Source organism: Lactuca sativa, chromosome 6 (genome assembly GCF_002870075.4).
Source record: "Lactuca sativa cultivar Salinas chromosome 6, Lsat_Salinas_v11, whole genome shotgun sequence".
NCBI classification, from domain to species: Eukaryota; Viridiplantae; Streptophyta; class Magnoliopsida; order Asterales; family Asteraceae; genus Lactuca; species Lactuca sativa.
Window position 1 is genome coordinate 62095812 of NC_056628.2, and position 19851 is coordinate 62115662.

Below are 19851 nucleotides of genomic sequence, written 5' to 3' on the forward strand. Positions count from 1 at the left end.
ATGTATTTATATGTATTTTTTAGCATTTTTTATTTATTTTTATGTGTTATTCTTTAAACATTAGGGATTATGTATTTTATATAGATGTTTATGTATTTTAAATGTATAAACATATTTTTTACTTATTTATAGTTATTTTTAAGTACTTTACATATTCTTATACGTTTTTTATGATGGGTTTTGGTCATAAGAACATCATATGTGCTCATACAAACCCTAATGCTTGGATCTAGGTTTCTCTATTGTACATGCAAGTTATCCAAGACTATAAACCCTAATTCTTGCATACAAGTAATCATATTTACATAAGAATCGGTTTAAGACGTTACCTTGATTGTTATGTAGCAATAACAATCCAGTTCCTCCTTGTATTGACTTTAGAAAGCTTAGAGTCACAATGTCACTCCACTAATGATTCACAAACACCAAGAGCAAGAGGATGAAAAGGATAGAGGATGGAGGCTGCCCTAAAACGTGTGAAACCCTAGAAGGATGCTTAGCCACGTTTTTGGGTCATAAGAGATCCATATATATATAGGAGGCTATTAGGGTTATCTAACAAGGAAACCCTAAATTGGATGCTTAAGCCCTAAGCAACCCATAGATTCCTTTCCTTAAGGCCTTGGACGATTTCCTCATGGGCTTTCCATAGAATTCGTCCACTCCTTAATATAAGGCAATCCATAGCCCAAATTGCAATTATCTTATAATTACAATTCCAGTCCCTTAAGTTTAATTAATCTCTTTAAGTCACAAAACTAATTACCAATTAATTATTGACTAATATTAATTAAACAATATGATTTCTCCTTTAATATATTATTCTCATAATATATTAATAAATCATATTTAATCATTTCTCTCCATAATTCATCCTATCAAGTTGCTTTGGTGAAGGCAACCCAAAAGGACCATGCACCATCGGGTCAAGTACGTACCAAAATAGTTATAGACTTAGACACTAATCCAACAGTCTCCCACTTGGATAAGTCTAATAACTATTATGCGTAAGACTTCAGATCCTGGTCTGCAATCGTAGCTTTCCAAAGCCGCTGTCAACTCTGATCTTATCAGATACGCGTGTCCTTTAGATAAGGGATCATATATTCCTCCATTCTAGATATCGTATGAGATATGATTTCAAATCATTCTCTTTGTACTATTTCTCGATTTCCGATTTATGACGACTGACTAATTGAACAAATCAAATTAGCCCTAGCCCGGCCGAGCATTTACGTTTGTCATCACAAAATCATCGAGGGGCCCAAAGATATCGCTTTTATCCTACTTGGGATAAAAGGAACGGATAAACTTTGATTCAATGCTCGCTTGTACTCACTCACCGAATCACACACAACAATATGTTTTATGACACCAAGTTACTGGTGCGTTTACATATTATCAATGTGCAACCGATTTGCAAGATACAACTCACATATCTCGGTTTCAAGAATATAAGATGTTATCATCTCACCAATCACTCGTGATACAATTCATGGAGTGATCCAAGTGAGCGTGCGTTTAATCTAATGCTCAAATCATATTCGTAAGCACTCATGAACGTTGCAACAAACATTTGCTTATGTCTAATACTCTTTTAGACATTCCACACACCAATTCATGACAGTCTTCATTCATACCTACTTCCAACATATGAACGACTGTGGCCCGTTCGAATTATTTGACTGTTCTTAACCAATTAAATTATTCAGGAAGTCAAAACATGCAAAGTGAAACACAAGAATAATACTAATCCCATATGGCCTCAACCCTTTGAGCATAAATAAAACACCTTTTATTTATCACCATATCGATTACTCATTATTTTTTCGGGTAATCAACTTCTTACTTGAATTATTACACTTGTCCCATGCTATTAGCATGCACACAATGTTTACCTATGGTTCTTACTTTGTGAAATAGATCAAATTGAACACATTTCCAATCATTCTCATTTCACAACTCCAAATCCTTTTTTTCATAATTGAAAGAATATCAAATTCTTGCTACTTATAGAATATGCTAGATTCTAACAATTTATGCAATGATCCTTTCGTAATGTCACTGCACCAAAGTCACAAAGACTATTGCCAATGATATTACAAAGTCCTCTATCGGAGATTGTTACAATATAATTCCATAGATATGATGTCTCTCACTCAAGGTACGTTCCTTTGAACATCCTTTTGCATAAAAGTTTCTAATCTAGACATAGATTTTCAATATTCAATTCCCAATATGGAAAACTTTCCATACTTACCATATGACAACTCATTCTCAATAGAATCTTATCTATGAAAAAATAATGTCAATATGGTCCATCCAATATCATGCTTCCAACTACTCACAAGCGACCAATCCTCGGCGAACTTTGGATTGTCCTTTGATAGTTGTCTAATTATCTTAGTCAAAACCGATTCTTGTCCTTTTTCCCTCTAAATGCGCTAGACATTTAAAAATTTTAGAATGGTCAAATGTTATAGCATTTGCAATCGATCCTATACCCGAAGCGTATGGGACACGATGCATAATGTCTTGCATAAAGATATGATACTTTATCAATCTTCTTCCATAATATTTTATTTGTTATGTTCTCAAAATTCGAACTATGAAGAGGAATGCCATAATCATAGTCAAAAAATTGAGAACACACTATGTACCTTTGACTAAATTTATTAACATTCCACAACCTAAGCCTTTAGATTTGAAATAAAGCATAATATTCTCTCCCTTAATTATAGCAAAACAACTTTACATCCTTACTACTTTGCAAAGTATAACTCTTGTTTTCTATAATTAATATTGCTAACTTGCAATATTGGCCTTAACAATCATACAATCATAACATTTATGCTCCCACTATCATGATGATTATTATAAAACATAACACTTATGCTCCCACTAGCTTCGACATGTATTCATAAACATCTTAACTTTTAGAAAAACAATACCTATTGAATTTCTTAAGTCAATGTTTCTAATACTTAGTGCTTTGATAATCTTTTATCAAAGCTTCTTGAACTTATACACCTTTGCCTTAGATAGTTCATATGTGTGTCTAAAAAATTAAGACTAATTGCCAAACCTCACAACTCAAATCATGGAAAGGGATACCGTAACCATAATCGAATTTGAGAATGTAATTTTACAATCACTATCTTTTTAAAATCTTTCTTAGTGAAATCATTTCCTCACAATCATTTTCATGAAGGAGGAAATCTTATGACACTTAGATTTAAACGGTGTATGTGTTCCTAACCATGTGAATTTGTTAAAACCAAAGTTTATGACAAATTCAAACTCATATGGACCGAACTTTCTTAATCTTGATTTCTTGCCTTATGGTAGCACAGCTGCCCACCATGTCTTCCAAGTGGTTAAGCAGTTCACCTTTGTCTATCAAAGTACTTTCCATTGATTAAGGTCCTTGCCTTTTATGCATTCAAACGAGAACTTAAAGGACTCATATGCACAATTAACTCAATTGGAATGTCATAGAAAACAAAATTGTGTCAACACGATAGGTAGTAAACCTCAACTCGTGTGCTAGTGATGATCCATATGGTTTATTTGATTTGTTCTTGAAACCTTTCAAGACAATTAAGACTCCCATTGACTCCTTGACATATAAAATTCTCTTGTCAATAAACATTTCTTGACAACCAAATATTTAAGACTTAGTGTAGTTTTTATCAAAACATAACACTTCATAAAATGGTCCTAGTTGGTATTTGTCTTATCCAAGACATCACAACTTTCCACATTTGATGAATGTCAAAAACCTTCTTAATACTTGTAACTTATTGCCACAATCTTAACTTTAAGACTTGTTATTGGAACGAAGTATGATTGACTTTTTGATTTAACCATTTCTTCAATCCTTGATTCCTCTTCTTAAACATACAATTGTACTAAGACTCAATTAGAGGATCAATTGAGATATGGTTCTTAATCATTAAGACCTATTATAAAGTATAAAAGGTACTCTCCCCTCTTCTTAGAATGGATAAACTTTTATCTTTCTGCCTACTTGATTCTTCTTATTCGTTTTGCTATTGATTTAAACCTTTTTAATCAATTCCGAATTACACTTAATCTTATAAGTATAATCATATTTACTAAACCTTTAGTAAATCATGACGAATATCTTTGTTACTCTTATGGTGAACTTGATCAACACACAACTTTGTGTGCTTGATCTCCTAGTCCTTCACTTGACACTTTGTCAATGAATTAGTCTAATTTCCAAATATGAAATTTCTCATTCTTCGTGCAAGCAAGTTGCATGATTCCAAATTTTTGTCCAATTGAAACTTGGGCGATAAGAAACTCTCCCTATTTGGTAAATTCTCGACTTTTCCATAAACACCATAAATAAGAATCATATCCATTTGTTGTAGAAATATCTAAACACCAATTTTCATAACGATTTCATTGCAAGGAAATAAACAAATAAATAAATAAGTCAAACCAAAATTTATTTTATTTATAAAAGCAGCGGAAAACATTTGTCCTTACAATGCAAAATCCATTGAAAACTATGTATTTCAAAAGGAAAATTTCTAACAACTCTATCATATCTAATCTTCAAGTCCATGTAATCAAGATCCATTCCTTGTGATTAGATGCATCTTGCTCTTTCACCAAGCTTCCTTTCTTTTCACCGATCCTGCAAAACATTCAAATGCAATCTTATCACATCATGTATTAAGAATCAATGAGCCTGTAACTTAGGTCAATGAGGTTGTCGTCATGATCCATCATATAATACTTTCTTTTGAACTCATTATATGATTCATGAAGTGACTGCAAAACCCAATTCACAGCCAACTCATCCGGGAATGACACACCCAGCATTATCAACCTATCAATGTGTGATTTCATTCCTAGAACGTGGGCACACACGGGTTTACCATCTTCATGTTTCATTTCCAATAGGGCTTTAGTGATATTGAACCTTTCAATTCTTCGATCTTGTGGGTTAGGGAGAACAATTGGAGGAGGTGGAGGAACTGAAGCATGATTTCTTGTTCCTCGATCGAATCGTGGAATACCATCTTCATGTGAAATGCTTGTTCCACGAGATTTGGGAAGACCATAGTTGTCGAAGTTAGACATCTACAAAAAGGGAGAAACAAATTCAAGTTAGTTGATTGATTGCGTCCTTAGTAAATCACCCAAATGAGATACTAAGGCTAGGACACAACACAATATTCCACAACTCGGGAGAGGGATGCCGTAACCCTAATTGCAGAATATTTGAAGGTAAGTGAATGATGATTCACTAATTTCCACCATGAAAACGAAAAAAGAAATTTATGTTTTAAATCTATGAAAACTCCTAGATCCTTTGAGATTCATTGAACTTTCAATGGCATGTTTAAATCTCGATATACCCCTCTAGTTTGTGACTGGGATGCCGAGGATCACAAAGCGGGTGTGAATAACCACGCAAACTTACATGGTGCCCTCACATGTTACAGTCATCTATTCGATGTGCCGGTAAACCACACACGCTTCACCGAACTATGACAAACATTGAGTCACCCTTTGCTACCTTTTCTTAGAACCATTTAGTGTGCCGGTAAACCACACACGCTCCACTAATGTCTTCGCAAGGGCACAAAGTGTAATTTCATGGAATTGCATCAATTCACTTTTGCCTAAGTAACTAAGATTGGGAATTTGTAAAACATTTAGTTACTTTTATATTTCATTATACTTATAATGGAAGGTTTTGTCCTATCCAACCCATTCGGCTAACGACCCTCCACTAGTCAAGAGTGCGGTGGGTAAGAGTGGATACCCATTCAATTGCCATTTTATAGGCAATTTCCTAAAACACCCCTTATAGACCAGCTTCGTGAATGAGGCCTACTAACGGTAAGACTGACTTTTATTCATACATATATATAATTTTAGACTTTTAATGTTATATATAGTATAGGGTGTATTTTACACTTTTAAAATACTAGGTGGTTAAATTTAACAATTATACTTTTAATTCAATTAAATTGTAAACCTAAATTTTTATGGATTTATTAAACTTCTTTTAATTATACACCTTAATTAATTAATAAAACCATAAGGGTGTGATTTGAAATTTTCAAAACATTACTAGGGTTTTAGAATTTAACATTCCTAATTAAACCTTTAATCAACTTTTAAATTCCAAAACTTGAGGGCAAGTTTTGAAACATTTCAAAACATTAGGGTTTAGAATTTAAATATACATCAAAATTAAACTATTAATCAAAATTTAAATTCCAAAACTTGAGAGCAAGTTTTGAAACCTTTTTCAAAACATTAGGGTTTTAACTATTTAAATTTCAAAACAACAAAACTTTTGGGTTTAAATTTAAACTGTAAAACCTAAAGGGGAAAATATGAAACTTTTCAAAGCACAAGTATCAAATAACAAATAATCTAAGTTAACATTTAATCACATAATTATCCATATTTGATTTATTTAATGATTTCTTGCAAAGCAATTTACCAATTTAATCAAAATAATTAATCAATTATCACATAAGGAAACAAATATTTTATTAATTGATAAATATCTTTAATTAGATCAAGAATATAGTCAAATATATCATAAAATCGGATTTATATTGATCTAATATGATAAGGCAACTATCCTTAAGCAAAACAGCAAGAAATCCTGGATTTCCCTCCATCTGACCAGCCGACTCGCCGAGTTAGGAATGGACTCGTCGAGTCAGCATGAACTCGGCGAGTTCATCTATGGAATCGGCGAGTCCAGCCCCCAGAAACACAAAAATCAAATTTTCAATCATACAAAGCATCAATACAAAAGAAACCAATCTAGTCTCTGATACCACTGATGGGTTTTGGTCATAAGAACATCCTATGTGCTCATACAAACCCTAATGCTTGGATCTAGGTTTCTCTATTGTACATGCAAGTTATCCAAGACTATAAACCCTAATTCTAGCATACAAGTAATCATATTAACATAAGAATGGGTTTAAGACATTACCTTGATTGTTATGTAGCAATAACAATCCAATTCCTCCTTGTATTGACTTTAAAAAGCTTAGAGTCACAAATGTCACTCCTCTAATGGTTCACAAACACCAAGAGCAAGAGGATGAGAAGGAGAGAGGATGGAGGCTTCCCTACAACGTGTGAAACCCTAGAAGGATGCTTAGCCACGTTTTTGGGTCATAAGGGATCCATATATATAGGAGGCTATTAGGGTTATCTAACAAGGAAACCCTAAATTGGATGCTTAAGCCCTAAGCAACCCATAGATTCCTTTCCTTAAGGCCTTGGACGATTTCCTCATGGGCTTTCCCATAGAATTCGTCCACTCCTTAATATAAGGCAATCCATAGCCCAAATTGCAATTATCTTATAATTACAATTCTAGTCCATTAAGTTTAATTAATCTCTTTTAGTCACAAAACTAATTACCAATTAATTATTGACTAATATTAATTAAACAATATGATTTCTCCTTTAATATATTATTCTCATAATATATTAATAAATCATATTTAATCCTTTCTCTCCATAATTCATCCTATCAAGTTGCTTTGGTGAAGGCAACCCAAAAGGACCATGCACCATCGGGTCAAGTACATACCAAAATAGTTATGGACTTAGACACTAAAGTATTTTTTAATGTATTTATATGTATTTTTTAGCATTTTTTATTTATTTTTATGTGTTATTCTTTAAACATTACGGATTTATGTATTTTATATAGATGTTTATGTATTTTAAATGTATAAACATATTTTTTACTTATTTATAGTTATTTTAAAGTACTTTACATATTCTTATATGTTTTTATGCATTATGTATTTGTGAATTTTTTTTAAGTTTTTTATATAGATGTTTATCTATTTTAAATGTATAAATATATTTTTTTACTTCAAGTCATCTTCACCATTTCAGTCAATTAGTACAGCTTTTTCGAGAATGTCTAGATGTTTTCCTACATACCCACATACTTTAAGCTTTTTCCATTTGCTTATCTTGAAATTAAAGACCGAATGGAAAAACTTAACATATGTGGGTATGTTGGAAAACTATCTAGACATACTCGACGAAGCTGTGTGAATTAGATGAAATGGTAAAGATGACTTGAAGTAAATATATTATTTTTTAAATTCGTTGCTATTAATATTATATATATATATATATATATATATATATATATATATATATATATATATATATACACACATGTATTTATGCATAAAAACTATGTATAATTATAAAAATACATATGAAAAATATATTTATATACTTTAAAAATGTTTTTTAGGTATAGATATATATGGTACATCATCTTATTTTAGGTTTCCGTTCCAATAAAAATGGAAACTTCCATAAATTGTGAATCGCCAATTCCTAGGGTTCCTTCCCTCCCTGAGTATGATTTTCCAAAAGATGAAAACTAAAACAAAGTAAAGAGAAGAAGAATAAACATATGACAAAAGGAATCATTGTAATCCACAATGGTATACGTTTCCATTTATAATGGAGAAAGGGTGATGCTATGGCTTTCCGAGAAAATGAACTTTATAAGAATATTATAGTCATCGAATCCATCTTGAAACATCTCTTCATCTTAGACCATCACACACTTAACATGTTGGGAGAGGTAAATGAAAAGTTAAGAAAGGGACGGAGGCAGATAAAAGCGTTGATGGTGATGTTGTCACACCCTCGAACCAGACGGTGGAAACGTCTGAGGGCTCGGGTGACTATCAATTGAAATATCATCACATTGAATATACATGAAACATAACATAAACATCACCATGCATTACATAATACAATTTTCATTGTTCACATCAAGTACATTGTTTGACGTTACATATTTCAAAACATAAATTGCATGATAGTCGACATTACACAAAAGAAATTTCCAAAACACACTTGGTGATTCTTCCGCTTAACGGCTACATGAGAATACAAGTTATTTTCAAAATTGCCAACATATATAATGTTTGTGAGTTCATAAGAATGTTTGACTGAAAGATTTTGTATTGTTTGTATAACCCAGAAAATCCGATATTTTTCAGTAAATTGTATGAAAATGATGAAATGATCGAGTATAAATGTATGTCTGGTTTCCATTGTAAAACATGTATAAGTAAGAAATTCAAAAAATTTCCTGTATTGTATTTGTTGAAAGTAGGAGGTAATGAATGATAGTATTTCCCTAGAAAATCCGATATTTTCTGGTTTATATAAGTGTTGTAGTCCTTGTATTACAGCATGAATTGTTTTCGTATTATCATGATTTAAGCACTTTGATTCCCGTATTGTATCGATGGTAATGGATCTTTACATAAGTCGTTATAACCATGCATGATAATGACTAATTCGCCTGTCTTAGAATTTTTCCAAACACCGATTTTGATCAAAATTTTGTCACCCTAGACTCGCCTAGTCTAACTGTAGCGAACAACTTAGGTGTGGGGGAGTCACCCTCATGTAGATATATAAACAAACTCTTGCTTCCCCTCCAAGAGACTCTGATGATAACTACAGGCTACGGCCAAACACTTAATGGTGCTAACCGATAATTCTCACTAGATCCCAATGATTGTCACATGAATATGTTTAATGTTACACGTAGTTTGATTTACAGACACCTGATGATACTTGAATCTGAAAGACATGGCCCAACAAACATGAATAAGGACAAATGTGGCCCGTTAGACATGTAAGTTATTTCTAGGCTTGATGGCATGCAAAGGGACACGTTGAAGCCCATTAACCATACAATGAATCTCTCCGGGCAAAATTAACATCCGAATGGGCCACTAAGGCCCAATAACATGTAAAAATTAATTTAGGCCCATTGAGCATGTCATTGGGTCACTAAGGCCCAATAGACATGGATTGAATATATTGGGCCCAAAAAACACGCAAACGGGTCATGAAGGCCGAATAAGCATGTATAGGAAGTATTAGGCCCAATATTCGTACCATTGTTCTATTTTTATATATTTGTTGTGGTATAGTGTTTCTAGACGAAGCATTAATTCGTGATGTTATAAGATATGCCATGTTTGATTTATAACGATATATTTTAGTTTATATATATATATATATATATATATATATATATATATATATATATATATATATACCATTTTAAAACCCTTATGTTATAAATGTTTACATCCTTGGTCCAGTTGTTCAATAATTAACACATTTGACCCAAAATATTTATTTGACCATTTCAGCCCCTTTTTCACCGAAAATTTTGTTTTTAACCCTTGTTTAGATAAAATGACATTTTTAGTCATTTTTTATGAAAATAACATTTTTAACCCATTAGACCATCAAACTTAGCATTTTCAGCCCATTTATAAATTCTTTTTACAATTTCTGCCCAAAATACGTTTATTGACATTTCCAGCCCTTATTTTGTAAAAATTTACATTTTTGGCCCAATTTCTGAAAACTTTACATTTTTGGCCCAATTTAGAAATAGGTGTCATTTTTAGCCTTTATTTTTATTCATTTCCTGTTTTTGGCTCAAGTTTTGATGAAACAACATTTTAACCCCTAAAAACTCACATTTTTCGCATTTTGGGCCCAAAAACCGTAAGGCCCAATTTTTAAGCGCATTATGTTAAAATTTACATCTTTGGTCCTTTAAAAAGGGTGATTATCATAAAAATATAATTTTATGCAAATATGACCTTTTTGATCCTTATAAAACCAAAAATGTCACAATTTGTCCTCATCTTTTGTTTTTTTTTTTGTCAAAAATGATCCTTAAATAAGATTTTTGTTTTGTTTTGTATATCTTGGATATGCATTATGTCGCACCCCAAAACAGATGGCGAAAACATCCGGGGGTGGAGGACTTCATTTGTAGTATCACAACACATGAATTATAGTAATCAGAGTACAAACAACCACTGTATTTAAAAAGTATAAGTATTTACATGTGTTTCATCATTGTATACTGAAACCAAATAGTTATACAAAAGAAGAAGATCAAACATAAACAACTTTATCTTCTCAAAAGCACGGGGAGTACCAGTCTACTGGTCCCTGAGAACACAAGTAATTTAAAAAGAGAGTATCAACATAAAGTTGAGTGAGTGCATAAGTATTTATGTTTGAAAGAATGTTTTCTGTTTCTTGATTATGTAAACTGTTCCTGAAAATCCTATATTTTCTACACTATATGAAAAGTAATTTTAATTACATAAAACAGTTATGTTTGTAAACCAATGTTTTGTATATGTATTTCTTTTGTAAACTTGTATCCAAGAGTGTGCTTGGTTTCATCAACTGTTATTGTAAATCGTAATGTAATACTGTAAATTGTATCTTGTAAACCAGTACTTTGAAAATGTACTTAGGTTTAGTTAATTATACACTAACATATTGTTAATATCTTTTATATGAGTTATTATAACCATACTGACTAGATGGCCTGACCCAAAGCTATGAATGCGTTGAAAACTATTGGTAACAATTTGTCACTCACAGGCGTGTATGCCTGACTGTAGCTAGCAGTCCGAGTGTGGGGTTGTCAATCCTAATATAGATCTATACACACATTGTTTCGATCCCCGGTTGGAGATTATGGTTATCATGTCAGGACTTTAACTATATTGTTTAGATAAATTAAAAAACTTGTATCAAATGACTCATAAAAAGCATATAAACGTTACATGTATAATAATTATGAAAACTCAATCATTCTGAAATAAATGACTGATAGTATGTTCTTGAATTAGTATTCTTAACATGTATCTGAAAGATGTATACCCTTGAATAATTTTGAATCAAACCTTTTTTCTTGTCAAACTATGTACTTTAGTATACTTGAATTATGAATTAATGTTTTGCGAATCATAAATTATATCTATTATAATTTATATGTACTTTCTGTGTTGATAACGAGTATTCATGAATGCAACCCCTTGCTCAACATTTTACAAAGGGTAATTGAAACTTAATAAACTAACTTTTATACTTGTTTACATATACAAATATATATAAGTAAAATTTAAATGACATTCTGACAAATAACTGATGCTTATAATCCCACATCCAAACACGGAAAAGGAACCAAAGTGGGTTATCAGTCCTAAGCTTTTTAAATCTTATATATATATATATATATATATATATATATATATATATATATATATATATACACACACAAGTATGATTTCTGGGAGAAATATATGTTTATAAAAACAGTTAAAAGAAGTTTGACAATTTGAAATACATTTTGGTGACTTGATGTCATTTTGAAACAATCATTGAAAACCATTTGATTCGATGATATCTGAATTCCATTTTGATAAGATATTTGAAACCATTTGTTTATAACACAAAATCTTTATGTTAGACTTGTATTCTCCCCCCCCCCCCCCATTAAACAGTAAAAATTATGAAAATACGGGGGTAGGAACTCACCTGTAGTGAGTGATTCGAGTGAAAGGTCAATGTAGGATGCTAAGTGTCAAGTGAAGTCTTGAACACAAACAGATCATATTAGCATATAATGATACATATATGGATATAATTAGTGTATATACAACTAATTATGATAGAAAACCACTTTAGGGACTAGCAAACACTTGAATTGAAGTGTTACAATCACATGTGATTGACTAAAAGGGGTTTACGACCATACAAGAGAGTGTACAACCAGGGAGTTTACGGCCAATGTATGTATGGCCAGGGAGTGTACGGCCGTACACTCATTGAAGAAACATGCAAAAAGGGTTGTTTATGGTCCTAACTAGCATCCAGGAAGTGTGTTCTGATCCATGCTTAGCTTAAGGGAAGTTTATGGTCACTTTGAGCCTTAACAAAGGTGTGTACGACCACATGAGGTGTGTACGGATGTACACCCTTGATGTTCTTGCAAATATGTCGATTTTTATGATGAATATCAAGTGTTTCTAATAGATATCAAGCTATGGAAGGAATACTCACGTTTTAGAAGCTTGAAGGGGTGTTTAAGGTCTAAGAACTAGTGTGTATTCTTGGTGTTCTTGAAGATCTAACCTAAAAGATGAATTTCATGGATGAAATCAAAGGGTGATACTAGATATAACCATGTATAAACTAATCAAATGATGAAACACTAACTTATTTGAAGATCCAAGTGAAGAACCTGATGATAGTTGAAAGAGAATCCGAAATCTTAGCTTGAATGTGTGAAAAGTGTTTAAAAATGGCCAAGTCTGACTTATATAGGGGGAGTGTACGGCTAGAAGGAGGTGTACGGCCGTACACCCATGTGTATGGCCACACACTCCTCTTGAAGGAGTGTTTGGCCGCAGTTGCATGCTATGACTTAGGGTAACTCATCCCCAAACTCAAACCTTGATTGTACTAGGCTTAGAACACCCAAAAAGATCCTAAAAAGTGCTAAAAGATAGCAGAAATGAGTCTGACTATGATTGAATTGAGTGACTGTACAAGACAGAAATTTTGGGTTGTCACATTATCCCCTGGTTGGAGGGAATTTTGTCCCGAAATTAGAGTTTAACCACTTAAGCATTTACAAATAACTAAGTAAAAATATGAGGATATTTCAGTTTTATTTGATCCTCGCGCTCCCAAGTGAATTCAGGTCCCCGCTTGGCGTTCCAACAAACCTTCACTATAGGAATATGGCTTTGCCTTGTTTTCTTGACCTCTCGGTCCATGATCTCTACTAGCTCTTCCATGAAGTTGAGGCTCTCGTCGAGTGGAATTACAAGAGTCTCATCGGACAGACACTTTTTCAAGTTTGAGACGTGGAAACCAGGATATATGTTACTTAATTCTTTAGGTAGTCAGAGTTTGTAAGCTACTGGACCGATTCTAGAAAGAATTTCAAATGGTCCTATATACCTTTGATTCAGCTTGTCACGCTTTCCAAAGCGTATCATGCATTTCCATGATGAGACCTTTAACATGACGCGGTCACCAACCTGGAATTCCAAAGGTTTTCTTCTTTTGTTAGTGTAGCTTTTCTGTCTATCTCTGTAAGATTTAAGTCTCTCCCGGATTTGTAGGATTTTCTCCGTAGTTTCGCAAATGATTTCCGGACCAGTGAGAGCACCGTCAGGAACTTGACACTTCAGGCCAGCACAGAGGTGATCTACACTTGCGGCCATAGAGAGCTTCGAAAGGAGCAACCTTTATGCTAGTGTCATTACTGTTATTGTACGAGAATTCGACAAGGGGTATATGAGTACCCTATGCCTTTCGAAAGTCTATCACGTAAGCTTGTAACATTTCTTCTAGAGTTTGAATTGTCCTCACACTTTGTCCGTCAGTTTGTGGATGGTAGGCTGTACTCATGTCTAGTCTAGTTCCCAAAGATTTTTGTAGAGACTACCAGAAACGAGAAGTGAATCTACTATCTCAGTAAAAAATAATAGATATTGGCACACCATGCAGTCTAACTATTTCTTTGACGTAAGTTCTTGTTAGCTTCTCCATCTTGTCGGTCCCTTTGATTGGTAAGAAGTGTGCGGATTTGGTTAATCTATCGACGATTACCCAAATAGTATCATAACCACTCGATGTCTTGGGCAACTTGGTTATGAAATCCACTTTGATCCATCAAATCCTAGTGCATCTCAGAAGGGTAATATTCCTCATAGGACTTTTGGTGCTCGGCTGCCATTGTGGCCAACATGATACATGCTACTTTAGTGGCATCTCTCTCTCATGTCTCTGGAATTCAGCGATCTCCTCAAGAGTCGCAAATGACTCATCAAGTTCCTTAAGCTCCTTGTCGAGGACATATTCCTTGTCCTCGTAACGAGTGACCATCTTGATGTTCTGGATCCAATACATAAAGATGGAACCATCGAAGATGACTCTCCCATAAAGGTTCATGAGAGAGAAGGAGCTGGTAGGGTTTGAGCCATAAGCAGCATGGTTGGAAGATATCTGAAAAGAAGAAAGACAGGTTTAGATTAGATATAAAGATATTCCTTAATAAAACACCCAAATGTAATATTAAGGCTAGGACCCAACACAATATTTTATAACTTAGAAGAGGGATGTCGTAATCCAAGCTATAAAATATTTGAAGGTAGGTGAATGATGATTCACCAATTTCCACCATGAAAAACGAAATAAATTATTAGGTTTTAATTGGTTTTGAAACTCCTAGATTCTTTTGAGATTCATTGACCTTTTTAATGGCATGTTTCAATCTCGAGTGTGCCCTTCAAGTTTTGTGACTGGGATGCCTAGGATCACAAAACAAGGTGTGAAGTAACCATGCAAATTACTTGGTACTCCTAATGTTTATCACTCAACCGATGTGTCGGTTAACCACACGTTTTCCACCGATCTATGATAAACCTTAAGCCACCCTTTGCCTACCTTGTTAAGTCCAGGTTAGTGTGCCGGTTAACCACACATGCTCCACTAACGACTTAAGCAAAGTGCAAAGTGTAATTTGATGGGTTAGCACCTTATTCACATTTTTCTAAAGTAACTATGATTGGGAATTATAAAAACATTTAATTACTTTACAATCATCATACTTCGAATGAGGATTAAAGTCATTGACCTACCTGTTCGGCTAACGACCCTCCACCAGTCAAGGAAGCGGTGGGTGAGAGTGGACACCCATTAAGCTGCCATTTAATAGGCAACAACCTTATACCCCCCTTATAGACCGGCTTCATGAATGAGGCCTACTAACGATAAAACGACTTGTTCTTATATATATATATATATATATATATATATATATATATATATATATATATATATATATAATTACCTTATAATATTATAAAGTATAAGGGTTGAATTTTAACTTTTAAAATTCTACGGGTTGGAACTAAAGTTTTAAAGTGACTTTACATGTTCCAAAACTTGAGGGCAAGTTTTGTAACTTTCAAAATTTTTCATCTTTCATAACTTATGAGTTAATGGTTTATTAAAATGTGAGACTTTTCATTTTATGTAACCTATGTGTTTATTAATGGACTTTTAAAAAGAATGACTTTTGGTAATCCATAACTTGAGGACAAATTGTGGATTCCATTAAAACACATCAAGATCAACAATTAAACTAACAGACTATTAACACGCTGTCGTGCACGTATAAACAAATAAATTTATCACTACTGGTTGTACTAAAAATATAGCACAGGGAAGCAGGGTCGAATCCTCAGGGACACAGCCTAAAAGTCAATGCCATTTTGCATCAGGCACATCTAGTCAAGAAACAGAATATAAAAGGGGGGGTTTTTGATTAAAACTAATAACTAGAAATGCAGTGATAATAAAGTAAACGAAAATCAATAATGAAAATCGTTTCAGCTCTGCTGTGACTTTCCTAATCATGCAACTGATCCATATCTGATTATTTGAGATGCGTTTTATCTAAGCTGATACTGTGTAACAACCCGAAATTTGTTCCCTTGCCGTAACCTTTTCGTCAATAAAACTCGTCTTAAGCGAATTGTTCCGATTTTGTCTTTGGGCTAGGTCAACTAAGCTAAAACTTTTATTTTGACCTTGTAAGTATCTAAACATGTTGGAAACATGTGAAAACATCCCAAACTAGTAATTTGAAAAATTATAGTTTCGACCATATCGGGTAACAACAACTTAATCGGGTGCGACCCAAAGCATCGGTTAACGTCGGTATCGGGTAGAATACCACCGTGTATCGAAGTCAAACCATATTTAAGGTGAATTAAGACTCATTTGGAGCCTTTTCACTCTCTCTCTAACCTCTCTCTTCAAATCCAACTTGTTGCTCCAAAATCACTCAATTCAAGCCTCAAAACACCAAGGTAATCATCCTAACACCTAGTATAACATCCTTAGCCTTCATTTTCGTGTTCAAATCATGGAATAGGACCATAAACATGTGTTTACGGCCCTGGAACAGCCTTAGGCCGTGAACACATGTAAATGGGGTTTTTGAGCCTTAAAACTCATCCAAATCACCATTGGAGCTTAGATATGGATTAAGGACTTATTGGATTGGACTTAGGACACCTTAAACTCAACATTTGAGGAGTAAACATGAGTTTACTGCCCAAGAACAAGCTTGGTCCATAAACACCAATTCATGGGGAGTAAACTCCTTTTTGGGTGTTAAAATGCAACTTACACACCTCATAAGCCTTGGAATAAATCCTAGAACCAACCAAAAATTATTTGGGGACCTTAAACATAAAAAAAACCTTTCATTTGAGAGTTTACGGCCATAGCATATGCTCCAAGGCCGTAAACTCCTGAATGTGTGTCATTTGATGCCCTAAATTCACCCCAAGTCTTGTAAAATTGAGTTGAATCATTTGTGATTAATCTTTGACCTTCAAAACACTTAAGAATGATGTGGGTGAGAGTTTATGGCCGTAAACACTTAGTTTACTGCCATAAACTCATCTATTGGTCCATAGGGTTAATTTCATTCCTTGATAACGCCCAAAAACCAAACCTAGCAACACCCTTCATGCCATTTAAGGCCATTTAGCACATAAGAATACCCACCATGAGTTTATGGCCGTAAACTCATGGGGATGTGGTGTTTAGGGCCGTGAACACTCTTTAGAGTTTACTTTTGAAGAGTAAACTCCATATCCTATCCATTCATGTCCAGAAAAGCCACCCGGGTCACTCCAAACGCCTATTTTGAAGTGATTTCACGTCTTGGAATGTTTAAGTGTATCTAATTAGTAAGTTAAATCTAATTAGATATATTTGTGTATTATTTAATATTACATAGGAACCTCGCTCGTATTCAAGCCTCGATTCGACGTTTAGCATCCCAGTCGTCACATTCCGCATTCGGTTAGTTCATACCCCTACCCTTTTTCAATGGTTTTTCAATGTTTTCAGGGGGGAATACAAGCAAAAGTACAAGAATATCTTGTACTTAAACATTTTTATATCATTAGAAATGATCCATATTTCATTTGCTTTTAACAATTGAAAACGTATTAATCAACTATTTAACTTGCAGAACCAGTTACAAACCAATTTCATATCTTATTATATGATGTTATATTATATATCTCACAAGTGATTTGTATCATTATATTATTGTTAAAAGCATTAGATTAGTTATATGTTTAGTCCTCGTTAACACTCCACAGAGATACGCGAGTGGAGGATCGCCTTTATAAAAAGAACACAGAACAAGACTTTTAGCATTATTACTTGAAAATTGTTAATCCTATATAATTGGAGACACGTCCTCGATGAACACTCCACAGAGATACGCGAGTGGAGGACCCTCCCCATAACCAGAATCTCTTAGATAGGGAGCGTGACTTGAGTGTATAGATCTATACGGGGCTGACTACCCCTCACCTGGCTGCTAGCTACAGCCGAACCGAAATGGTTCAAGGGTGACGAAAGTCATAAAGTGATGTGGACTACTTATTGCCATATCTAGTCTATTGTATGGTTATGGAACTTGCAATTAGGATAACAGAGATTCATTTAATAGTAATAATGGATAAAGTAATTAATTTTACTTTGTTAATATTAGTTTTATATATGTGTTAAAACTAATACATCTTTCACAATTGATAACCAACATTTAGGGAAATATGGGATTTTCCTGGGAAAGACACTCATACATAACCAGAAACGTGTAACAATTTCAGATAACTAAACTGTATATTTCACAAGAACAATCATGTTTTCAGTGTACATCTTTTACATTACATTTTGGGTTGGTAAACAAACACACACTTCACAAGGTTAATCAGATTTTCAGTACACATCTTTCACATTAGCAAAATATAGGATTTTCCTGGGGTAATCACAATTCATAACCAGAACCATGTAACGTAACAGAACAACTAAACTTTACTTTTAATAATATATGGGATTTTTATTGGGTTGTAACTTTTTCAGAAAACACAAAAGGAATCTCGTACATTTTCATACAAACAAACCTCTTATGAACTAACCAGCTTTATGTTGATTTTTAAAATGTTTGTATTCTCAGGTTCTCCTTAGACAGGTACCCTGCGGCCTTTTGCAGAAGATGGAGCGTATGAAGTCACGACTTTCTTTTGTTTAAACTTATGTATCTATGAAACTTGTACTACTTTACTTTTCAACTGATGGAATGAAATCTATGTAATGTAATGTTTTGTGTTTTACTTCGCTTACTATGTACATTGGTTATAATATTCAACATGAAGTCACCTCCGCCCCGGAATGTTTCCGCCCTGGGTTTCGGGGTGTGACAGATTGGTATCAGAGCCCTTTTTTATAGTAAACTAAGTATACCAAACTTTACATGGTATAAGACTATAAACACTAAGGGGCCTAAGTGCTCTGAACTAAAAGTATACCTTAAAGTATAAGTATTTTCAAAAAGTATACAAGTATACCTAACCGTCGAAAATCGTATCTATTAGTAGAACAGAATATAAGTAAATGGGTGTTGTATGCTGCAGTTAAACCTGGGCAGTTATGTAGTCGTGTCTAGGATCAATATAGCTTGATTAACTATATTCATTCGAGACACGGCCAACATGTGCTTGGGAGTGACTGTGGAATGCGGCATACCTAAAACTTACCCAAATACCATGAACAACGAGTTGTCGTCGCGGTGAATCATGAAATACTATGGGAGTATTTCTAGATCCAAATTTGTTGTAGAGAATCCTCATTCAAGTGTTGCCTCTTGATCATTCCTTTAGCGATAGTTGTCTGTTTGATAATTCATTCCTTCCTTATCGCTTAATAGAATTATATGTCAGTCATAAAGAGATATTCTTTGTTTCTTATCTTTTGATTTAATTCAGAGGACTTACCATCCTCTTTTTCCTAATCTTTTTAGATCGAAATGTCTTCAAAGAAAGAACCCAACCCAAGGAACAACAA